The following is a 27251-nucleotide window of genomic DNA, read 5'->3' as shown; positions in this document are numbered from 1 at the left end:
TTTTTCTTCTTTCTTTGGAGAAATCCTGCTGTCTGATGGCTTTCTGCAGATCTGCACTTCATTACTTGATTATACAAAACTGTACTTTATCGATACCAAAGTACTTGGATTATTTTGTAACACACCAGACATTTCTCACTTCCGTGCCTTGCAAATGTGGCTCCTGCTTCCTGGAGTTCCATACCTTCCCCCTCGTTTAAAATGCAAACCCATTTCCTTCTCCTCTTCAAAACTCACTCAAATCTTAAGCATTTAAAAAAGACTTTCCTGAGCAATCTCATCACCATATACAACCAGTTTATCTTGTTTCTGTGCCTATCCATTTCTTAGAATGATACTCGTCACTTTGCATGATGATGTCTTTGTTGTCTGTCTTTCATCCTAGACTATGTTTCCTGAGAGCACATCCTACCTCGTTTACTTCCTTTGTAGCTGCAACTGCTACCTGTCACAGAGTAGTAACTAATTAATATTTAGTAAATTGACTTAAATTGAAAGAAATCAGGAGTTTGTAACTCCATTTTCCCTGCTCTAGAAGGTTACTTACACAACGTACATCTGTTCAGCTCACCAACTCACCAACAGCTTACAAACACCATTCATTGGGAAGGCCTTCAATAAATTAACATTCCCACCTCTACTGACTCCTCTGGCAAGAACAACAAGTTCACAAGTTAGTGGGAATAAAGAAGAGGGGAGGAGGAATATAGGAGGAGAGAGGAAGACATTTCATAATTTAACATCATGTGAGCCCTGGCACCTCATTTATTTTACAAAAAGTACTGCTGATGCTCATATTTTTATGGGTTGTAACTCAAAACAGGCTTTCTGCTTTTCCTTCACCAGACACAAGCCTTGCAGCCTGTAGACTTGTTTATTCACCAGTTGGTTCTCTGGGATCATCTTTTTTCCTTTCTTAAGCCATCAGCTGGGGCTTCTTCATTCCCAATGGCTGCTGTGATCGTGCTAAATGTATCTTTCCTCACAGAGCATGAAGTCCCATCCTCCTTCATCAATACTGAGCACAAAATCAGTGAAATGGCAGTGTGCATCTGCACACTTCCCTTGAAGCTGATCAACCATTTAGAATGAATTAACATCTAATTGGCAAGCCATCATGCCTAATAATTTTTAGATTTGTTTATTCTTCAGCGTCACATCTCTCAAAACACTGTCAATAGAACAATTATATAGAATCTTCTCGCTGGAAGTCAGTAGAGAAGCATCTTGTTATGTTCTTCTAATTATTACTCAAGGCAAGTTCTTCTAGCTCAGCTTCCTTCAATAATAATAATAATAGTGACAATAAATAAGATAAAATTATATTGGATATCTCAGCAAAACTGGAGAAACAAGATTTTTCAGCCAAGTCTATAGAATGTGCCTATCTTCCAGGAGTTTGTGTTTTTTTTTCCCCTGCCAAATTCTAATCAGTTTTATATCACCTCTCCACCTCTTTCCTCCCAGTTTTTGTCCTCAAGGACAAGAGCAGGAGAAGTTTCAAAACAATCCTTGGACCTCTACGTCCTTTCCAGAAACCCCGTCAGGTCTTTCCTTATGATGTCAGCCATCTGTTTCATTTTTCAAACAATATTTTTTTTATATTGAGTCTGGAGCCAAAAAAGACAGAACAGAGGAAAATGTCACATGGAAAAAGATTAGGCCAGATCAACCTAGGCTTGGAAAAATAAACTGGAGGTTTTGAGAATTTTTTTTTTAATACTGTTCTTGTTCGAAATACCTTTACACGCTATGAGGCATTCTGTTTTAGTTATTCTATGCAGGGAACAGTGATACAGAGTTGATCCTTTTTTCCCCCAGAAAACAGCAACATCAAGGATATGCCTGTATTTTATAGCAGGGCTACAAATGGAAGTTTGTACCATCTCTGCACAAAGACAAATCAGAGGAGCTTCAAGGGTGTTATGCTCTGTCTCTTGTCCTAGAGGAAGCTTGAGAACCTGAAACATTTTATTTGGCTGAATTTAAATACATCCTATATCTGCCACCCATTCCACTCTTGTTCTCCCTGCCTAGAGTGGTGCCAGCCACCTGACAACATGAATGGAAGTTGCCATACCAGGGGCTTCTGATGCCTGCCTTGTGCAGCCAGGGTTTCTAATGCCTTCTTTGGCTGTCTTTGCAGAGTCTCTTTCCTCCTTACTCTTGGAGGAGTAAGAAAGTCCCACCAACAAGTGAGAGTATTCCTTCAGATGTCTTGCTCACTACTCCTAAGATATTTACATAGATTACTCTGGGTCTTCACTGAAAGTCAATTGAGTCCCAAGTCATTGACACAGAGCCAGGGACCTTGACAAGATTTCACTCTGTGCTGCAGAGTGACTCTCAGGATCTCAGAATACTTTTACCAAACTGAAGCTCTTCTGCCTCTTTATTATCTGAAGCTCTAAAGTTTTAGATTCCAAATATTAGGTTGAAAAGCTTCTTCAACATTTCCTCAAGAAGACCTAAGTAGTTCCTCATGAAATGTGGACTTCTTTTGGACCTCTCTGGTATGTTACAGTCTCCAATGTGGGTATGGAAATCAAAGCCCACCCCTTAAATCCTCACTAGGGTGTGTGTGTATGTGCATGTGTGTGTGTGCTTGTGTGTGTGTTTGAGAGTGATGCATGAAGAAGGAAAAGGAAGAGGAGAAAAAAATATGTACTACATTTTCTTTATCCAGTCTACCACCGATGGGCATTTAGGTTGATTCCATGTCTTTGCTATTGTGAATAGTACCATAATGACCATATGCATGCATGTGTCTTTATATTAGAATGATTTATATTCCTTTCAGTATAAGCCCAGTAATGGGATTGCTGGGTTGAATGATATTTCTCTTTTTAGGTCTTTGAGGAATCACTACACTGTCTTCCACAGTGGTTGAACTGATTTACACTCTCACCAAGAGTGAATAAACTTTCCTTTTTCTCTACAACCTTGCCAGCAGCTGTTATTTTTTGACTTTTTATTAATAACCATTCTGACTGGTGTGAGATGGTGTCTAATTGCATTTTTGATTATGTCGAGCTTTCTTTCCTATGATTATTGGCTGCATGTATGTCTTTTTTTGAAAAGTGTCTGTTCACGTCCTCTGCCCACTTTTTTAATACACCATAGAATACTACATAGCCATAAAAAAGAACAAGATCATATTCTTTGCAGGAACATGGATGGAGCTGAAGGACATTATCCTTAGCAAACTAATGCAGGAACAGAAAACCAAATACCACGTGTTCTCACTTATAAGTGAGGGCTAAATGATGAGAACACATGAACACATAGAGGGGAACAACACACACTGGGATCTATTGGAGGGTGGAGGGTCAGCGGAGGGAGAGGATCAGGAGAAATAACTAATGGATACTGGGCTTAATACCTGCGTGACAAAAATAATCTGTACAGCAAACCCCCACATTACACGTTTACCTATATAGCAAACCTGCACTTGTACCCCCGAACTGAAAATAAAAGTTAAAAAAAGAAGATGAAAAATGAAAGACAGAAGAAGAGAAATAAATGAAGAAGCAAGAGGAGGAAGAGAATGAGGAGGAGGATGTACAGGAAAAGGAGAAACCATACTCTGCCAAAGTATTTGTGAGTTTAGCTTAAAATCCATTGTCTCATTTTTCTTTTTCTGGCTACATAATATCAACAAACAGTTTGTCTAATTTTTCTTGGCACTGAAATGAGTGCTACATCTTTTAGGATTGAATTTTCCAACAGTTTTGTCCTTGTGTAAAAATGAAGACACTGTTCCCCACCCCTACCCATTTAAACATCGCTTCAGCAAAATTCTCCAAGGAAGCAAAAATATTTCATGGGCTCCTTTCTATAGTTCCTCGCAAGCATGCACCACGTCTTTTTGATTCTGACCACTGCCCGGGCGGTGGATGTCTGGATGTCCTAGCCCTCAAGCGAGTTGCTTCAGAGAGCATTGCTTTCTCCTAAAATGCTCATCTTGTGAAGATCACCATATTCTTCTTACCTCTAAGGAAAAGCATATGGTACTGAGTCAGTGTTAAGATTCCTGCTAACCTCCTCCACTCAACAAAGATTTCTGTTTCTTCCTCCTCCCTTCCTCTTTTCCTCCCTCCCTCCCTCCTTTCTTCCTTCCTGCCCACTTGCCTGAGAGTTATTAATACTTTGCCCAAGTAATTCAATCTTCCTGGCCTTCATTTTCCTGGGGTAAAAATGCTATGTGTGAGGGTTTAAGGTGCCAAAATATTTAGTTTTTTACAACCATAACTTTCTGTCTTTAGTTCAGATTCCTCACTCTGTGACCAACCTCTTTATCTCTTTAATGTAGTATTTAATTGAGTATTTTAGTAACTATTTGCTTCAACCCCTTCCTTTTATCTTGGTTTTCATGAGTTTCAGTGTGATGTGTCTGGGCAGCGTTTTATTGAGTTTATTATGTTTAGAGTTTCCTGAACTTCTTGAACCTGTAAATATATGTCTTTCACCAAATTTGGGAGAAAATAATTATTACTTCAAATTTTTTTCTAACCCAATCTATTTCTCACTTCCTCTCGGACTCCAGTGACAAGAATAGTGGACCTTTTTGTATTGTCTCGAGTTTCTGAAGCAGTGTTCTTTCTCCTTCACCCCCACTCATTTTTTTCTTTATATTCTTCAGTTTGAATAATTTAATTGATGTATCTGTAAGCTTACTTTTTCTTCTCTTATCTCCATTCTGTTATTGATTCTATCTAGTGAATATCTTTGCTTAAGACACTGCATTTTTCAATTCTAAAATTTCAATTTGGTTCTGTTTTTAGAGTTGTTTTTTGAGAACCTCTATCTTTCTACACACTAATCCTTATCTCATTGAATGTGACTATAATATCTGCATTAAAGTCTTTGTCTGGTAATTCCAACATCTAGGTCATCTCAAGCATGGATATTTATTGGGATTCTGTTTTTCTGTGGTGAGGATCGGCACACTTTTTCTGTCAAGGGTCAAATAGTAATTGTTTTTAGCTGTGTGGGACATATCGTCTCTGCGGCAACTTCTCAACTCTGACATTGCAGCATGAAAACTGCAGCAGACAACACACGAATGAATGAGTGTAGTTGTATTCCGGTAAAACATTAGACATAGATACTGAAATTTGAATGACATAAAATATTCACGTTTTACAAATAGTTTTCTGATTTTTTCAATCATTAAGAAATGTACAAATTATTCTTATCTTCAGAGCCATACTAATCCTGGTGCTAGTACAAATTTGCTGCATGGACTATAGTGCACCAAGGCCTACCCCTAAGAATTCTTCACAATTTTCTGGTTCCTTTTATGTCAATTCATCTTGGACTGTATTATGGATGGTTAAATATTGTATTGTGAGACTCTAACTCCTGTTAAAATCATCTGGAGGACACTGATGTGTTTTGTTTTGACAGTTTTGGTTAGGTACAGATCACAACAAGCTCTGCCTTGCCTTTGGAGGGTCCAACCTAAGTTCTGTTTCCAGTCTTGGCAATGACCCTGTCCTGCATCCCTCAGGAGTTCGTTTGACTGTGTAAACTGTCACCAACCTTGGGTGATGGTTGATATTCTAACTCAGTTCTTGGAAACTTTGCTGTGCTTCTTAGATCTGTTCTGTGCATGTGCACCTCAGGCATGAACTTGAGATTTCTGGTGGTTAATACACACAAGTTTTCCAGCTCTCAACAATCTTTTCCCTTGTTTTGTTTTTCTAACCAGAAAGCAATGTTCTTCAGAGGGTTTATCTGCTGCTGGCCATTCCCACATATCTGAGGCTGACCTCGGGGCAATACAATCAGAGAAAAATAGAGAAAAAACAATATGGCTTCTGGCCTCCCCCACTAACAAACACACTCTTCGAAGCACAGACTACCTGACCTCAGAGATGGCTTCTTCTTTTGGGGCTTTACTTTTCAACCCTCTGCATTGCTGCCACCATCACACAGCAATTCAAGCTGGCCTCTGGGCATAACTGGGAGAGAAAAAAAAATTGTGTGTCTCTTGTTCATAGGGATCCCATGCTCTTTGGTACACAGGAACCCCTTTTCTGGCTAGAGTTTCTCTCAAAGGTTTTGCTCTCCACATCTGCTGTGCAGTTTTGTTCTTGGATCAAAACTGGGAGACAAAGGAGAAAAAAAGAATACCTCTGCGATATTGGTCATTCTTCAAATTCTGACTTCTTTTCTCGATCAACCTGTATCCTTCTCAGAGATTGTAGGTATTTGCTTGTTGCATTCTATCCATAGGTTTTAGTTATAGTCAGTAGGAGAGACAGGATATTGTGAGCCTACTCCATCTTGGCTGGAACTGGAAGTCCCCACCAGAAACTAATGTTCCAAGAAGGAAAGTGACTTGTACAAAGTCACAAAAAAAGGTAGTGAAAGAGGTAGAACCAGAACCTGTCACATCTGGTTCTTTTTCGTTGCCCTCTTTTGAGAGTCAATATGGCATATTTTTATGGAGGAGAGTGAAAGGACAAGTGGAGTCCAATGAATATTGGACTCCCTTCCCCAAAGGTGCTCTGTGATGCTCACCACCCGGATGCCCATATCTCGGTACTCACTGGGGGTTCTGACAGTACCACATCAGCTTGTCTTACCCATGGGTGAGGCCTGCTAAAAGTATGTGAGAAAGTTATATAAAACTCCTGCAGTCACTCAATAATGGCAATGATGGTGATGATGGAAATGTCTGTATTTGTGAAGGAGGGTGTGTATTTTTATATGTGTACCTGGGTGAATGCTTATGCATGGTTATTCATGCATATGTGTCAGTGTTTCTTTATAAGTGTGTATGTGCCATATGTGTATGTTAAGACCCTGAGTCTAATTTAAGAAATTAAGTTGCCTAATACAAATTTGGCAGATGAAAAAGCACTATGACTCTGACAATTTAAATAATTACTTTCTAGTGGGTCAAAATTTGAATACCATTTTTCTTAATATGTCATGAGACATAACCAATTACATTCAATCTGTCTATTTGAAGACATTAATACATAATAGAATGATAGAGAAAAAACATTAGAGGTAAGTTAGTGATGAGCCTCAGTCTTAAATGCTAGTACAAAACCATAACTAAACCCAGACTCTTTCTGCATAACTTTCCTCTCACCAGAAAGAACAGAGTGTTGAGTCTCTGTCCCTATCTCCCAGTCACATGTACTCTTCTGCAATGCTGGATTTTCTCATGCTATGCCTATATATCTTTGTTTTCAAGACACATATTTTCTCACATAAAATCTACACATTAAAGCACAACCTTGCCTTCAGAATTATTTCTAGGAGATGGGAAATGAGGAAGAGAGGCTGAGTTTGGCTTCAGATATCTGGAATAAAATGCTTTGATGGTTCCATTTAGAAATGGCACTAGAAGGCCTGTCAAAATGTCCCAGATAGCAATCAGGTGGCACACCTCTGGGGTCACATTTTTTGTGGATGAGACAGTGGTTCATATTCCATTCCTGCTGCATTGAATAAGCTTAATTTGCAAACTTCTTTATTGCAATTGGACTCTGATTTATCTAACAGCATGTTTGGGAAAGGAAGGAACATTTTAGTGATTGTGTTTTAGGAAATGGCTTAGGATAAGGTCTGAGCCACTTCAGCATTCCAGCTCTGGGTGGGACACTTGATAAGCATGATTTCATTGGCATGGTGGCTTACACCTGTAACCCCAGCACTTTGGGAGCCAAGGCAGGTGGATGACTTGAGGTTAGGAGTTCGAGACCAGCCTGACCATCACGGAGAAACCCTGTCTTTACTAAAAATACAAAAAAATTTAGCCAGGCATGGTGGCACATGCCTGTAATTCCAGCTACTTGGGAGGCTGAAGCTGGAGAATTGCCTGAACCTGGGAGGCAGAGATTGCAGTGAACCGAGATGGTGCCATTGCACTCCATCCTGGGCAACAAGAGCGAAACTCCATCTCAAGAAAAAAAAAAAAGAGTAGGTAGGTATTATTATTCCTATGCAATAGATGGACAACTGAAGTTCAGGGAGCTAAAGTAATAAACTGAAATTACAAAAACTAGTATTCCTTATCCACATAGCTTTGAAGTCCACTTCTGGAACTAGGTCTTAAGTCTGTTAACTTTTTCAATATAATAAACTAACAATATATTGAATTATAAGCAACAATTTATTTGCACACTCATTTTTGGACTGGGCTCAGCTAAGTAGCTCTTCTGCTAAATTCTCCTTGAGTCAAGTATGTGTGCATAGTTATTAGATGGTGAGTGAGGCTATTTATTGCAAGATGGCTGCATTCGCGTGCCTAATGAACTGGGATTTCAGCTGAGATGTTTGTCTTTTTTCTCATGTCCTTTCCAGCAGGATAGCACTAGTGTTCTTACAGAGTGGTCACAGAATTCCAAGACTTCAAGTTTGTGTGCAAGTGCTTATCAAGCCTCTCTGTGTCAAGTTAGCTTACATCTTGTTAGCCAAAGAAATTTACATTATCAAGCCTACAGTCAATCTGCTGGTCGGGGGGCAGCGGGGGAGAGTGATTTTCATAACATATTTTAGGAAGCATAATTTATTGATGGCCATTACTGTAATAATCTCCTATAGTGGTTTTCAAATCTAGGTCTGTTTGATTTCAATGAAAGCTACTTTACCCATCAAATAAAGCTGATATCATATTGCTTCAGGGTTTCTTATATGATTTCTCTGTCTATCCCATTATCAACATCAGTAAGATGATAAATTGAAACCCATACACATCCACAGGCAAAATTTCCACACACATTTCACAAATGAACTGACAGGTATGCACAAAAAACAGCCCAATTTAAAAAGCAAGAGACCCAATGTCAAAAGGACACAAGAGCCAATTAAAAGAGTTTCCAATGGCCAAATCTGGAACAATCTATGCAACTAAGTAAAGGAGTATTAGATTGTAGCCCAAAGTACACAATAAATATCCATGAATTCATACTGCTATAGATAAAAAATTAAGAAAGAAAGAAAAGATAAATCTCCAATGCAGAAAAATCCCCCCAAAAAGGTATATAGATCCTCCATCCTTTAGAAGGTCGCATATAACCTCCAACATCTTAGTGTGGTCTGTGCATAGTGACTTTCTCCCGAAGATCACAGTATGGAAAGGAATAGAGGGATAGTAACTTTGCAGGAGAGAGATTTGAAAAGCATTACTTTAGCCAGGTGATCAAGTCAACATTGACAGTGATAAGTTGAGTCGTGTTAATGGTCTGTATCCTTGTTATGATAGAATGACTGTGTTCTTCCTCTCCAAAACCCCAGTCAGACCCACTGAGCAATGTATTAAAAATTGTCTGGGTGGGGCATGGTGGCTCATGCCTGTAATCCCAGCACTTTGGGAGGCCGAGGTGGGAGGATCACGAGGTCAGGAGTTGGAGACCAGCCTGGCCAACATAGTGAAATTCCGTTTCTACTAAAAATACCAGGGCGTGGTGGCGTTCGCCTGTAATCTCAGCTACTCAGGAGGCTGAGGCAGGAGAATCGCTTGAACCCAGGAAGAGGAGGTTGCAGTGGGCCGAGATCGTGCCATTGCACTACAGCCTGGGTGACAGAGCAAGACTTGTCTCAAAAAAAAAAAAAAAAATTGTCTGACCAATACTCCTCAGAACTCTTAAGGTCATCAGAATCAAGGAAAGTCTGAGAAAACTGTCACAGCCAAAGGAGCATAAGACAACATTACAAATAAATGTAATGTTATATCCTGGATGGGATTCCAGAAGAGAAAAAGGATATTAGGTAACAAATACAGGGCTCTGAATAAAGTATGGACTTTAATTAGTAGTAATATATCAATATTGATTCATTAATTGTAAAAAATATGCCATCTTACTGTAAGATATTAACTGGTTGAGGGCTATTTGGGAACTGTGCACCATGTTTGCCATTTATCTGTAAACCCAAAACTGCAGTGAGAAATAAAGGTAATTAAAAATAAAAGCAAAAAATCAGACTAGAAATATATTCTCAATGTAGATAGTAGACAAAGAGCTGATTTTTTAGCATACAAAAATATTAACTAAGCTAATAAAAAACCATAGGACCTCAGTACACAATGAACAAGGGATACACACCAATCATTTATAGTTAAAGATAAGCATAAATAGGCACATGGAAAACAAAGTTCAATAACTAGTAATGAAAAATAATGAAATATGAATTACTTTAACTGTTTTAAACCTAGAACCATTTAAAAAATAATAATCTGTTTTGATTAAGAAGCTGGACAGGCGTGGTGGCTCACGCCTATAATCCCAGCACTTTGGGAGGCTGAGATGGGCAGATCTTTTGATGACGGGAGTTCCAGAGCAGCTTGGCTAACATAGCGAAACCCTGTCTCTACTGAAAATACAAAAAAAGTAGCGGGGTGTGGTGGTACACATCTGTAATCCCAGCTACTCAATTACAGGGAGGCTGAGGCGGGTGAATCACATGAACCTGGAAGTTGGAGACTGCAGTGAGCTAATGTTGTGCCACTGCACTCCAGCCTGGGGGATAGAGCGAGACACTCTCTCAAAAAAAAAAAAAAACAAAAAAAGAGAAAAACAAACCATGCAAGAGATGATAAACCAGTAAACCACAGTTAAAATTTAATTTAAAAATCACTCAATATGTTAATTATTTTCTTCATAGTAATGCCATTTCTGTTATTTTTTTGGAAAGTAATATATATGTAGCATATTTTCCATAGAAATACAATAATCATAGAACTGTTTATAAATATGTAAACTTAGAAATGACTTACATCCTCAGCAATAGAGGAGTAAATTATCCTTTGTTCACCCACTTGATAAAACCATATTAAACAACTAAAATGATATACTTATTCTTTTTTTAAATTTTTATTTCCATAGGTTTTTGGGAAACAGGTGGTATTTGGTGATATGAGTAAGTTCCTTAGTGGTGATTTGTGAAATTTTAGTGCACATATCACCCAAGCAGTATACACTGAATCCAATTTGTAGTCTTTTATCCCTCACCCGCCTCCCATCCTTCTGTCCAAGTCCCTAAAGTTCATTGTATCATTCTTATGCCTTTGCATCCTTATAGCTTAGCTCCAACTTACGAGTGAGAACAGATGACGTTTCTTTTTCCATTCCTGAGTTACTGCACTTAGAACACTAGTCTCCAGTTACATCTAGGTTGCTGTGAATGCCATTAATGTGTTCCTTTTTATGGCTGAGTAGTATTCCATTGTGTGTGTGTGTGTGTATATATTATTGTCTATATATACTATGTACATACACTATATATAAATATATACAATGTATATATAATGTACTATATATTTATATATAAAGACAATGTATAAAATACACAATAATATACACTATATACAGTATATACAATATATACCATATATACTATATATACTATATACTATATACTATATTCTACATAGTATATACTATATTTAGTATATATAGTCTATATAGTATATTTTATATACTCTAATATATATCTTGTATTATATATTATCTAATTATATATATTATTTAAGAATATTATATATAATATATTGTATATAATATACATTATATATCTAATATATAATCTATTATATATAATATATAATAATATTATATATTATATCTAATATATAATATATACTAGATATAATATATTGTATATAATATATATTATATAAAATATATATAAAATATCAATTATATAATGTATATATAATATATATTATTTAAAATATATATTAAATATCAATTATATAATGGATATATAATATATATTATTTAAAATATATATAAAATATCAATTATATAATGTATATATGATATATATTATTTAAAATATATATAAAATATCAATTATATAATGTATATATGATATATATTATTTAAAATATATATAAAATATCAATTATATAATGTATATATGATATATATTATTTAAAATATATATAAAATATCAATTCTATAATGTATATATAATATATATTATTTAAAATATATATAAAATATCAATTATATAATGTATATATAATATATATAAAATATCAATTATATAATGTATATATAATATATATAAAATATCAATTATATAATGTATATATAATATATATTATATAACATATATATAAAATACCAATTATATAATGTATATATAATCTATAATATATAAAATATCAATTATATAATGTATATATAATATACATTATATAAAATATATATAAAATATCAATTATATAATGTATATATAATATATTATGTAAAATATATATAAAATAGCAATTATATAATGTATATATAATATATATTATATAAAATATCAATTATATAATGTATATATAATATATATAATTATATATTATAATTATATGTAATTATATATATTATATATATAATTATATATAATATTTATATATTACATATAAATGTATATACATGTATATATTATGTAATTATATATTAGATAATATATATTGTATAATGTATAATATAGTATAGTATATATAGTACATATAGTATATATAACATAGTATATATAGTACATATAATATAGTATATGTAGTATAGTATATATTATATATAATATGGTATATATAGTATATATAATATGGTATATATAGTATACATAATATGGTGTATATATATAGTATATATAATATGGTATATATAGTATATATAATATGGTATATATAGTATATATATAGTATATATAGTATATATGTATACTATATATAATATATACTATATATAGTATATATGTATACTATATATAACATATACTATATATACTATATATATACAATATATACTACATTGTATATATTGTATATACTATATACAATACACAATATACTGTATATTGTGTATACTATATACAATACACAATATATTGTGTATTGTATAAACTATATACAAAAAACAGTATATTGTGTATTGTATTATTATATAAAATACACAATATATTGTATATACTATATACAATATATACTATATATACTATATTTTCGTATGTATAGTATATTATGTATACTATATCTACTATATATACTATATTTTATATACTATCTATACTGTATTATACTATTATACTATACTATATTATACAGTATATAATATATACACTACAAACGTATATATACGTATATACAAATATATGTACATATACACACAAACATATATATACAAAAATATATATATACAAGCATATGTATACAAATATATATTTCTACAAACATGTAGAAATAAAACATGGAGCAAATAACATAGTATATTATATATACTATATATACCATATTATATATACTATATATACCATATTATATATATTATATATACTATACTACATGTACTATATTATATGTACTATATATACTATATTATATATACTATATGTACTGTATAGTATAGTATACAGTATATAATATATATTATCTATCTAATATATGATTACATAATATATATTTATATACATTTATATATCATATGTAATTATATATATGATATATAATTATATATCATATATTATCAATTATATATATTATATATTATATATACATTCTATAACTTATATTTTATATATATTATATAATATATATTATATATAATTATATTAATATATATTATATAATATATAATGTAATATATTATATATCTAATATACATATATCATACATAATTAGATAATATATAATACAATATAATATATAATATTATATTGTATAAAATATACTACAATATAATATATAATATTATATTATATTATATAAAATATAATACAATATAATATACAATATTATATTGTATAAAATATAATACAATATAATATGTAATATATTATATAAAAATAATACAATATAATATGTAATATATTATATAAAATATAATACAATGTATTATATATTATATAGAATATAATACAATATATTATATATTATATAAAATATAATATATATAATATAAAATATACAATATATTATATATTATATAAAATATACAATATATTATATATTATATAAAATATAATACAATATATTATATAGTATATTGTATTATATAATATATTGTATTATATGAAATATAGTACAATATATTATGTAATACATTGTATTATATAAAATATAATACAATATATCATATAATATCTTATAGAAATATATTATATTATATAAAATATAATATGTTATATTACATAATATATTATATAAAATATAATACAATATATTATATATTATATTATATAAAATATAATACAATACATAATATATTATATTATATAAAATATAATACAATATATTATATATTATATATATATAAATAAACTCAAATACTTACAGCCAACTGATCCTCAGCAAAGCAAACAAAAACGTAAAGTGGGGAAAGGACACCCTATTCAATAAATCGTGCTGAAATAATTAGCAAGCCACATGTAGGCGATTGAAACTGGATGCTCATCTCCCACTTTATACAGAAATCAACTCAAGATGGACCATGGCCTTAAATATAAGACATGAAACTATAAAAATGCTAGAAATAACATCAGAAAAACCCTTCTAGTCATTGTCTTAGGCAAAGACTTCTTGACCAAGAATCCAAAAGCAAATGCAACAAAAACAAAGATAAATAGGTGGGACTTAATTAAACTAAAGAGCTTCTGTACAGCAAAAGGAACAATCAGCAGAGTAAACAGACAACCCACAGAGTGGGAGAAAATTTTCATAATCTGTACATCTGACAAAGGACTAATATCTAAAAAGATATTTTTAATAATATTATAACAACATAGAAAAGTGTCAGTGTAATAAAACTTGATAAGTGGCCAAAGGTAAAAGTTATCTATATACCATTTTAATGCTTACATTAACAAATGCATAGATTTAAGAGACTGAAAAAATATATTACCTCTGTAAATAGCTTTATTTGCATTTTCATCTAGTTGCACCTTTTGTTCTTAAACTCTTTTCCGAATTTTGATTTATGAACAAGCATTCTATTTGAACAACAATCAATAAAAGTTCAAAAAGTATGATGAAGAAAAAAAATTGCAATTTTCCAGAATAGCAAAATCTGTTGTATTTGTCAGGTAGGGCTTTAAAATTTTTGTTTCAACTTATCCCAGACTATTTTTGCACTATAATTGAATATATATAAATGTTATTAATAAAAGTAAACACCCAAATAACTGATATGTTTTATGTGTCCCCCTAGACTTAATTTGTACAAAAAGAAAAATTTATAGAATTGAAGTGATGACCATCTATATAAATCAGTTTGAGATCCCGTGGGCTTATCTGCATATCTGTGTGTGTACGCACAACAAACAGAGGTCTTGTGTAAAACACTGAAAAAAAAAAAGTTATTTCTTTAAAATTGTCTTTTTAGAATTGCTTAGATTGTTTTGTAATTTACTGTTTGCAGTTCATATTTTTTCTAATTATTGTTAAGTGGAACAGTATAAATTGATTTCATTTTCCCTTGCAAGAATGTTTGCCTTGCTATCCAGGAAATGGTATTTTTCTGTTGAACCTAAGTATTACCTTACAACTGGATCCTGAACGTCTTAACAGGTACCCATACGTTGATGGATAGGTTGATTGATTCGGTCTGCTCTAGTCTGAAGGCAAAGGGCTGGACCAGATGCTCCTGGGAGGGCCCTGCAGCTCAAAGGTTGAGATTACTGCCAGTCTTGCTGCTGTCAGTGAGTATCCCCAACCAACGTTATCCCTTTGTAAGACATCAGCTGTCACTGGAGCCCAGGCAGCAGTAGACAAAAGCAGCTGATAAGCATCCCACAATCCTGATAAGGTTTTCTAGACACCCAGAAACTTCTCCTCACATACTGAAGTACTTTCTCTAGACAGATGAGAAAGCTGTTTTAAAGGTCCACAGTCTGACCTGTAGCTCAAATTATTTGAGCCCAGATTTAAACCATTTTAGGAATGCGTGAGACATTTGGACCCACAGGCTTCCCGGGACAATAGCCTGAAGCAAAATTAGCAGTAGCATAGAGTCCAGGTAAAGGGATTCCGCTTTATTGTGGGGATGGAGTGAGTCTGTTAAGACACTCGTTTGTCAAATAAGAATAATCACATTTCCTGCATAGGGTTGCTATAAGAATTTCATTTTAAAAAAATTAAAAGGGAAACATCTATACAAATTTCTTTTATATATATATATACATATTATAAGTTCTAGGGTACATGTGTACAATAAAACATGTAGCAAATAATAAGTGTTCCAGAAATATGAGCCATTATTTAGGCAGAAGCACAACTTTGGCCTTGCTGAGAATAGATCTACCTTTTCAGAATGTCAGAAAATTTCCATGGAGTAATGACTAAACTCAGAGAGATAACACCCACATTCTAGTTTTTTTTTTAATAGGTATTTATTTTCTTATCTTGCTTATAGAGTGGTAATGAACAAGAAATAAGTGAAGAATGTATTGGATAAAAATTCTTCATAGTTAGAATTATTTTAAAAATAAATAAATTGAGAAATGTCACTTTTCTGCAGAAAATTCTTCAAACACCAAAAATCCTTAACAGAGAGCCTATAGGGCCTTCACCCCTGCCTACCCCTCTAACTGCTGGAGAAACTCCAGCCACATTAAACAGACTTTCTGACCTTCCATTGAGCTCTACTCTTTCCTGCCTCCAGGCCTTTATTCAGGCTCTTCACACCCTGGAGAGCCCTTTCTTGTGGATTTGACTGCTTGATTCTTATTCATTCTGCAGATTTCCTTTAAATATCACTGGGTCAACAGGCCATCCTGACCCTGCAGTCTAAGTTATGTCTTGTTCTGTCATTCTCTCTTATAAGACATTGTGATTTCCCTCCTTTACCCTTAGCACTTATAAGGAGTTTTAATTATGTAATTATCTGTGTGTCTGTGTGTTAAAAGTCCAACTCCAGCACTGGGCTGTCAGCATGGTATGAGGCAGGACCATGTCTGCTGTGCTCATTAGCTCAAGCCAGCATGTGGGGAAATGCCTGGCACACCACAGGCTTTGCATAAATTGTGGCAAATAAACCACCAAATGAGTAAATGAATGAATGGTATGAACAGCAATATTATTATGACTGCAATTTTAATAACAAAGGTGAGGGCACTGATGAAAGGTTCCCTCTTGGCAGGGTGAGTTTTCTGGGTTTTTTGTTTGTTTGTTTTTCCTCTACTCTGCATTCTCTTGGGCTCCTCCTTTTGGAGTTTCTAAGTTCAAATCTTTCCTGTAGCTCCTTCACCTTCCCCTGCTGGGCTTCCAGAGGAGAAGTATCTGGAGCTCTCGCTTCACTTTCCTCCCAGTGACACACAAATCACGCTCCGTTCTGGGTCCTTTCTCCCTCCTGCCAGAAACCTCCTCTCCAGCTGCCTGCTGAGTAGGATCCCATCAGCTACACTGGCTATGATTTCAATTACTGATTGGGGCCTCATGTCGACCTCTCCTGCATGCATCTGCCTGCTAATCCGTGCATCAACACACATGCGGACTCGCTAATGGAATTCCTGGCATCAGGAGAAGATCGGGGAAGGGATATTCCAAGGATGAGGGCAGGGAGTGCCTACAAAGCCTTTCTTGTCCTCCACAAATCACCTTTCAAAGACTCAAAGAACCATACCAGTAAGATGAGACATATGGTCAAATGGGTTTAGAAACAAATCAACAAATTAAAAAAAAAAAAGACTGCTTAATAATATGAACAGTGTGATCTTATTATAGTAACAAAGAAAGTATATGTAAGCATAGTTAATGCCTGTCAGGATATATCCCTGGGAGTTTAATCAGGCTTATCTGTTTGTGGTAGAATTAGGGTTTTGATATGTATTATATATCTATATAATTACATTTTAGTATGTATTCTACTGTCAAAAAAACTCACCGTACTTTTGCAAAAGAAAAAAACTAATAATTTAAAAGCAAATTGAAGGCTGGGCATGGTGGCTCATGCATGTAATCCCAGCACTTTGGGAGGCCGAGGTGGACAGATCACCTGAGGTCAGGAGTTCAAGACCAGCCTAGCCAACATGGTGAAACCCAGTCTCTACTAAAAATACAAAAAATTAGCTGGGCACAGTGGCGGGCACCTGTAATGCCAGCTACTTGGGAGGCTGAGGCAGGAGAATCGCTTGAACCTGGGAGGTGGAGGGTGCAGTGAGCCAAGATCACGCCACTGCACTCTAGCCTGGATGACAGAGATGTCTAAAAATAAAAAAATAAAAAAATCAATCAAGAACAAAAAAAAGCGAACTGAAAGAATGAAGGAAAGCAGGTTAGTCTTGTAGACTCTTCTTCAGTGGGAAGTTTGGTTCTTTCTCTCCCTGCAGAAATGCCCTCAAAGTACCGACAGCACCATCTTGCAAGATTCCCATACTCCATTGCTCTTATGCATCCTTTTGATGACCACACTCAAATGGAGACATTAAAAAGACTGAGGGAAGAATGGACAGGAGTGTAGAAAACGTGGTTATTTCCCTGGGTCTGCTGTTTATTCACGTTGAGCTGGGCCTCTCCTCTCATCTGTTAGCTGAGCATTCTGGCTTAGATTGTCTCATAAGCACCTTTTAAAAGCTCCAAACTTTTATGTCTCCTATGGGCCAGCAAAGTGTTTATTCCAGAAACTTTTAAAGAATCTGTTGGACTGAAACTTTTGGCTGTTTTCCTGGCCTGGTTTCACTTGGGTCTCCGAAAAAATAGTGTAGCTCTAAGTCCTCGAAGAAACCCTGTGAATTTTGGGGAGGGTAGGCATATAACTGATCATCCAAACCAGCACACCAGCCAGTAGTAATTATGCTTGAAGATCAGGCATCAACGGAGACTGTCCTCACTACAACAGGGCACTGGGAGGAGTCCAGACTTCCTGGTCCAGCTGTTCACATGTGATCTCAGCCACTAGACTAGCAGCTTTGTAAAGGAAGGAAAGGGATTGTTTTATTCCTTAATGGCGGCTTCCCTGAATAAGTGCCACTAAAATATGTCTCAAAATAATGAGTAAATGAAGGAGCTATGGTGTTTGTCAAGTGGAAAATTGGGCTAATGACATATTGTCTTGAGTTTCGTGTGGCGTCTGGCACATAGTCACGGAAGTACTAATTTCGGTTATGCTTCTTCCTTTTCACCCAATCTTATAGATAAAAATTCCAAGTCTTAAACTAGCCAAGTGACTCATCTAAGAAATAATGTAAGCTCCACAAGGGCTGTGATTTTTGTCTAGTTCTTCTTTTCTTTTCTTTTCTGTAAATTCCCTTCTTAAATTTTAACTTAATTTTGCTTAACGTTGTGAGCATATCTTCATATTTAATTTATAACAAAATGCTACCCATTGTTAGTTAGATTTAAACTAGAAACCTTGGCTGTTGATGTCCATGCCAGGAGTTTCACAATTACACTTCCTGCCCTATTTCTTTCCTATCCCAAAGACCCTTCCTGCACTTTTAACCTTGGTGGGACAGAAAATACCTCATCATTTTTCCTCAGGAAATATGGCTCGAGTAACTCCTTCTTGCCTATCACCACACGAGTACAAGCATACCTTGACTGTGCTGTGCAAACTATCTTTAATGAATATTGCTTTTGGCTCTAAAATTAGGTCCATATTCCTGTGGCGGGGGCAGGGTGGAGAACCGAGGCTGGAGCAGTGGCTCATGCCTATAATCCCAGCACTTTAGGAAGTCAAGGTGGGCAGATCATCTGAGATCAGGAGTTTGAGACCAGCCTGGCCAAAGTGGTGAAACTCTGTCTCTACTAAAAATACAAAAATTAGCCAGGTGTGGCTGTGGTCACCTGTAATCCTAGCTACTCGGGAGGCTGAGGCAGGAGAATCGCTTGAACTGGGAGGTGGAGGTTGCAGTGAGCCAAGATCACACCACTGAACTCTAGCCTGGGTGACAGAGACTGTGTCCCAAAACAAAACAAACAACAACAACAAAATACTGAATAATATCTCCTGCAAAATTAATGTTAGTGTTTTGCTAAATGACATTTCCATTGTCTGAGACATGTGGCTTTAATGGAAGTATTATATCAGAAAAATGTAGAGAGGAAAGCATAAGGTAACTCAAATTTCTTTCTGGCTGGAAAAACTCTCGAGTCACTGAAGACAGTTTTGCCAAAAAGGATTGGCAAGAAGCAGTGATATTTGCAAATTGTTCAGTGAAACTGCTTTTATTTAGTCAATTTCATGCGGGTGTCCAACGGGTTCTCTGCACAGGGATATGTTTCTTAGACAATGACAAGTTTTAAACCAAATTATGAGCTATAGCTGAAAATATAGTCACAGAATGTCATTCCTGATTTGTTTTTGAAGCTGAAGCTACGTGGCTAGAAATATCAAAGGGGTGATCCATGAGAGTCTAAATGCTCAGTTTGAGGAGTGGGAAGACTTGAAATGACTGTGGAAATGGGCATCAAAGCAGAGAAGCATGGCCAGACATAACACTGCTTGCTCCAGGAAAGGGAGGAGAGATGGTCCCCTGAGCCAGCTGGCGTCAGACCAATGGACTCTCCACCAATCCCCAGCAGCGTCATTCCCTCATACATGGATCCAACTTTGCAACCAAACTCTGCATCAGAGATCCAAGAGAGAATACCTCCCAGAGGGCTAAACTAAGCTCTTCAGAGTTTATGCTCAACTTGTGGGGGGAGAGCCATTCTTCGCTGGCTTAACACCAAGAAGATCTGAATGCTAAAAGGAACCAGTCAGGAAGGAACAGTGTTAGAATAAGACTGGCTTTGGAGTCCAGAGAGGCAGGTTTATAATTTCAGATTTAGCTTTGAACCATGGGGAAAGCATAATCTTCTTTAATCCTCAATTTGCTCGTCTGTAAAATGGGGAGAATTTTTGCCTTATTAAGTTGTTCTGGGATGTGTTTAAGCATAAGGAGATAATAAATTCCAGCATTCTCCTCCCTCTGGTTTGGAGAGTAGAAATATTTTCTTAATGATGTCTGTCACTGGAATGCAAAGTCTGCCTACTCAGAGGGACCTAGAGGCTGCCTGGTGCTGGAATATACTTGGGGATAAAAGGACATCGTACTATTTAATCAGAATCATAAGATCATCATGTGGGTCACTTGGGTGACACAAAGAATCAGAGCTTCGGTCTTTGTCTTATTGACCTATCTTCTAAAATGGTTTCAGGTTCTCTAGGACCTCACTGTCTATAGAGACTCACTGAAGAAAACACCTTCATTTAACCAAGTCTCTTGGTTTTGTATGTGCTGCAACTTGGTTTGACTCTAAGGTTGTGTCTGACTGAACGTATGACTGATATTGGATCACATTGCCTCAGGATGGTGACCTTCCTTTCATGTGGGCTAGCACTAGATAGATAAGTGTTCTTCAGCGTGGGCTGGAGCGGCAGTCTGGTCAGTTAAGAAGGGAATAGTTTGGCATCAGATACATACAGGCTTATGAAAAGGTTGTCCTTGAGCAAGCTATTCAGCCTCACTAAACCTCAGTTTGCTCATCTGTAAAGTAGAGATATTATTCTATCACATATATTTATTAGAAGTAATGTACACAAAATGTTTAACACACATAATAAGCCCTCAGTACACCACTATTGCAAATATTTCAATGTTAAATATTCCAACTTGAGAACTCGCCAACATTCCTTGCCGTGTACTCAATTTAACTCCACACATGGACATGCACACACACACCATTTTAAAACTGATTTCATATTTAAAAGTTGTGTTGGGGAAATAAATATTTTTATTATTATTTTATGAAAATGTCAACATTTATTTTAGATATAGGGGGTACAGGTGCGGATGTGTTGCATTGGAATATTGCTTGATGCTGAGGTTTGGAGTATGGATCCCATCACCCTGGTAGTGAGCATAGTAGATTTTATTTTAGAGATATAAAACAATGTCCTAGAAATCTGCATGTTTCAAAGACCTCCTTTAATCACATACCTATTGTTTTCAGAGGAAAAAAGGAGGTGAAAAGAAGAAAAGTGTCCTGTCTATGTCAAGGAGAAAACTAGCGACTATTTCCAGAAATACTCAATTACTCTTTTTGCTAAATGAAACAACTTTACAAGGATTATACTATTGCTCTGGTGTCTTATGTGGGTGTGCTCCCATTAGTCCACTTTGCAACTGTCCCAGAAGTACAGTCCAATTAGTCAGTATAGTGTTGACTGAGCCATTTGTGTGTTGATTGAAATCTCACCATTTTATTGCATGAAGATGGAAAATTGCCCCAACTGGCCAAACTTGTGCTATTCTCACTCAAGTTTTAGAAAAAAAGTCTCCCTTTAAGACCATTATATATGATGAGATATTGTCTGGGTTATAGTTAGTAGGTCATTAAAGGGATTGTCTGAAAGATCTGGCCACACAATGGAAGACCGGTTCAGCTTCCTCCATCTGTGTGACCTTCATAGGCATGGACACTTCTGTTCTTATTCCTGCTCTGCTCATTGCCTGTTTTGTAGGAACCCTAGGAACATTATTTAACCTTTCTGCACCTTATCATCCTCACTAATAAAGCTTGAGAGAGTAATCCCTCCCTGAAAGAGTTGCCATGATAGTCAAATAAGGCAACATGTACAAAGAGCTTAAGAAAGTGCCTGGAGCATAAAGGGGTTCCGCAAATGACAGCCATGATTATTAGCATTATGAATTCCTCAAGATGTGTTCAGTTCCTTCATGATTCTTAAGCGCTTTTGGGAATAAATGACAGAATAAAGTGAAATCATTTGGTAAATTCTGCATCTAGGAAACCACTTAATGGCAGGCAAATTGGCCTACAGTTGGTGACTGTTTGAAACATGATTCATTTTCAAAACTTTGAACTATTTTGAGAAGTTAACTATATCATGCATTTTTTAAACAATTATGGTAACATAGCTTTTGCCAAAAATGACATAATTTGACCTTCCTTGGGTAAAGGATGAGGACATAAAGATAATGAAGAAGAGAGGAATAGAAGAGCTTTATACCAAAGGGACCAAACAAAAAAATGTTCAATTTTTTTAAAGTTCAAATTCTTTTAAGAATTTGGTAAATTTCATAATTCTCAGCTTTTATAATTTTTTTCTACTTCATCTCTATTTCCCCAAGCATGTGAGTAATCATGTCTAAAAAAGCTTAACTTCTTACTGGCTGTGTAATATTAGATAAGTCATTTAATCTTCTGATACCTCAGTTTCTTTATCCATAACTTGGAGATAAAATAATATTTACATATAGTGTTGTTAGGAACATTCAATAAAATAATTCAGAAAAAGGACTTAGCAATGAATCTGTTTTAAAGTCATATTTGAAAAAAAATTAAGACCAATAAATAATAGTTAACTTTCTTCTTCCTCCAGACTTCTAGTTTTAAAAACAAACAAATGAAGAGTTCAATGAGCTTAACCAGGAGAATCAGAAAAATTTTCAAATGGCAGCAGATTCAGCCACGAGAAACTGGGAAATGTGGGAGGTGGCAGTTTCAAAGTGGAAATGACTCAGGGCTGGTTCTCTGGATCTGCAAGAAGGAAGCAGGGAGAATGAGAAAGCTTCCTTCAGACAGAGATGAGATCCTTAAGTGTGACCCTCAACTCTGTTGCAAGATAACACAAGGCCTTAAATGTCCGCCTCACAGTGATACAAGTTCTTCAGATAAAGGCACTTGGTCACTGTCTCCTCAGAATGACCATCATCAAAACCACCAAAGGAGGCTGGGCACGGTATCTCATGCCTGTAATCCTAGCACTTTGGGAGGACGAGGTGGGCAGATCACCTGAGGTCGGGAGTTCGAGACCAGCCTGACCAACATAGGGAAACCCCATCTCTACTAAAAATACAAAATTAGTGGGGAGTGGTGGTGCACGCCAGCTACGCAGAAGGCTGAGGCAGGAGAATCACTTGAACCCGGGAGGTGGAGGTCGTGGTGAGCTGAGATTGTGCCATTGCACTCCAGCCTGGGCGACAAGAGCGTGTAACTCTGTCTCAAAAACAACAAAACAAACAAACACCAAAGGATATTTTAAACAAAGTCCTTATGAACTTCATTGTCTATATTAAATATTCAACACATCTTTCTAACAGGACATTCCACCTGTTAAGGGTAAACATATGATGGAAGTATTGCCTCCTGAGAAAGCACAGTGTTCTGATGGACAGACTAAGTAGAGGCATGTCTTAGAAACATGCCCCAGATGGAACAGTAATGGCCTGTGAATCTGTGCTTCCACAGCCTGCACCTACAGATCTACACACATGCCCATGCAGGAAGTGTTCATCAAAGACCGGACCTTTTAGAAGAAAGCTGGCATACATTCGTGAAGGCATGGGCTTCCAGGCATGTCATCTTCACTCACGAAGGTGAGTACCTCCGTAGATAGATAAGAAATGTTCTCAGCCATCATAACCTAGCTACAACCAAATTATAAGCTTTAAAAGCTTCTGCCTTAGATTAATGTCTCACAAAGGGCGATATCCCTCCTATCATGTTGTTGAAGATGTCAACATTTTAAGTAATATACACACTTTGCATGTCCCTCGCCTCCTGACTATTCCTAGGATAAACCCTAACATCCCCCATATAGGTAATGGGCTTCATGAGTAAAGAGTAATTCATTTTGGTAGCTCTTATAATGCTGAGATCAAGTCCACAAAAAGTGAATGTTTGAAAGTAGGAGGGAGAGAAAGATGAAAGAAGGAGAGAACAATTAGGGGAGGTAGTAGCCTGAATGCATTGATCCTAATAGTTGCAAATGTACAACCAGGCACATCTTCCCAATAAACTCACTTCTATTAATACCTGCTACAAAGCCAAGCCTAGTCTTGGCTACTGACATTCAACTCTTCAAGGCAAACAGAAATCATCCTTTACTGGGACCATCTCAAAAAGTAATAAACTCTTTACCATGATAACAAATTCTCAGATCACTGAAAAATTAAAAACAAAAACCAAAAAAACAGAATCCTAGAGTCTGGTCAGAGCGGAACCAGCAGTAGAATTCAAAGTTCTAAAATAGAGGGACAGTGTTGTATTCCACTTCATACATATCCCAGCACAGAGATATCACTAGGCATTTGGTGGTTGCCCTATAAATAGTAGATGAGTGAGTCACAAAAATAAAATTAACTCAGCCTGGCCAACATGGTGAAACCCCATCTCTACTAAAAATACAAAAAAAAAAAAAAAAAATTAGCTGGGCATGGTGGCGGGCACCTGTAATCCCAGCTACTGGATAGCTGAGGCAGGAGAATTGCTTGAACCCAAGAGGCAGAGGTTGCAGTGAGCCAAGAACGTACCATTGCACTACAGCCTGGGCGACAAGAGTGAAACTCCATCTCAAAAAAAAAAAAAAATTAACTTTTAGATTGGGGGAAACTATTGTTATTAAATGTTTTACTTGTGAAAAAAAAGTTTAAAGAGTTTAGGTATATTCTCCATGATTACAGTAAGAATGCAACTAGCTGGTCTCCAAGTGCAGTGTTATGTCTACAGCATTAGTCTGTCCCATTGTAAATGAATGAAAGGTGTCACACCTGCAATTGATGTTGCAAGAATCAGAGAGTAAGTAAAGAAAAATTAGTGTCGAATGGGAGAGCAATGTGTCCTTGCTTACACTCCCAAGATCAGATATACTTTGCACCTTCATAAAATCAGATCTTGGACCAGCTCTAATAAATATGAGTGCATGCATGGTGTTGAACCCAAAGCTCTTATCCTTTCTCTAGCCTCTAATTTCCAATGCAACCTTTGGCACAACCCTTCACCACTTCCCACCTGTAAGATAGGAAGAGTGGGGATCAACAATCTCTTCAATCTCTAATCCCTCCAGTCACTTTAAAAAGTTGTTAATTCTACAGCATAACTCCATGTTTTTGTGTTCTGAAATCACCACCGACTGAGCTGCTGCAGAGACAACCAATCTTTACTCAGGACAAATATTTTGTCACATTGCACAGAAAAGATAGTAGGTAGTGATGTACTGTGAGTCTCTAAACTTTATCATAAAGCAACCAGAAAGAAGGGGATATTTTGCAAATCTTGTCAGTGTAGTGTCTATGCCAGCAAGAACTTCTAAACAGAGTGCTGTGAATTCAAGGCAAAAGATTTATGATGTTGATGGAGTGGGAGGTGGGAGAGATCCTTCTAGTAATCCAAGCAAGGCAACATGGACTATAATTGGCATCTGAAGTTTTTTGTTCTTTTTTCCCTTGGAGCTTTCTGCTCGGGCTTGATGCTGTTGTTTTCCCTGAGAGAGAATGCAGCTGTCGCTGTATGTCTGGGGGGTAGATATCCATCACCCGGAACGTATCACAAACTATTAATAATGCATCACTGCAAATCTACCTTGTCTCCATAAACACCCTGTCTCCAAGTACAGATAAAAGGTCCAACAAGCAGATGTTGAGATTTATTATCCCCACATTTCCCATTTCTCTAAGGATGGTGCCCAGTATCTGAGTTCTCCTGTGGGTAGTGTAGGAATGGGAAACGAATATTTACTGAGTGACTTCTGTGTGTCAGTCGCTTATGTGAAATCATATTAGCAGCCCTGAGAAACAGGTTTTATTAACCCCATTTTGCAGATGAGGAAGCTGAGGCTTAGAGAGAAGTGACTTGCCTAACAATACTCAGCTTGCAACCCGTCTCCCAGAGTCTTACTCTAGAGATCTTTCTTAATCCTCTGTAGCAGATGACCATTAGATGGTTTGGGACTTTGCATTTTTATCTTTCCTACTGTACCTACCATACCCTTGTATACAGTAGGTACTAAGATAAGCTTCGCCAAATTCAATTTTTAAAAGGTGGACCCCAGAAAAAGGCCTACAGAGCTGCTATCTGGAAATAAATTCCTACACATGAAGCAGGAGTAAGAACCTACAGGGCACAGAGCAATTTCCCTAAGAGCTGGTTGCTTCCTGAGACCACTTCGCCCTTGTTCTTCCTGATTGTTTGTCATATACATAGTGTCTGTGACTGGGTTGATAAAGAGTCAGCCCTTTTCTAACTCTTGATTACACAATATAGCCGGTTGCACTCATACTTGTCTGTTTTGATCTATATACATCTGCCCTGCTTGGTCAGGGTGGGGCTGTTTCATGTAGTCCCTTGACCTTGTATGTCAGCCTTGTATATGGGCAGTGGGAAAAAAAAACAGACCAACACTGTTAACCCTCTGTGCTCTGTGCTTCTGCCCCTCCCCACCTACCACATGATTAACTCCTTTTCAGGAGCAAACAGTGGAGCTGCTGAACATTCAATGGGCCACGATTCCCTAATGGATGGCACACACTGTGCTAAAAAGTAATGAGCTTCTAGTTATCAGTGCACTCTTCAGACC

General features: G+C 36.0%; 1 long non-coding RNA gene across 1 annotated transcript in view; it reads left to right on the top strand.

Moving 5' to 3' along the window:
- LOC134729364 (uncharacterized) overlaps nt 1-27251 on the top strand; it is a 215300-nt gene that overhangs the window by 164102 nt on the left and 23947 nt on the right. The window contains exon 5 of the long non-coding RNA XR_010110373.1: nt 24146-24273. This is a non-coding gene — a long non-coding RNA (uncharacterized LOC134729364). The remainder of the gene's footprint in view (nt 1-24145; nt 24274-27251) is intronic.

Source organism: Pan paniscus, chromosome 18 (assembly GCF_029289425.2).
Source record: "Pan paniscus chromosome 18, NHGRI_mPanPan1-v2.0_pri, whole genome shotgun sequence".
NCBI classification, from domain to species: domain Eukaryota; kingdom Metazoa; phylum Chordata; class Mammalia; order Primates; family Hominidae; genus Pan; species Pan paniscus.
The sequence above is the reverse complement of the archived record's forward strand: the minus strand, read 5'-3'. Positions and strand labels throughout refer to the sequence as shown.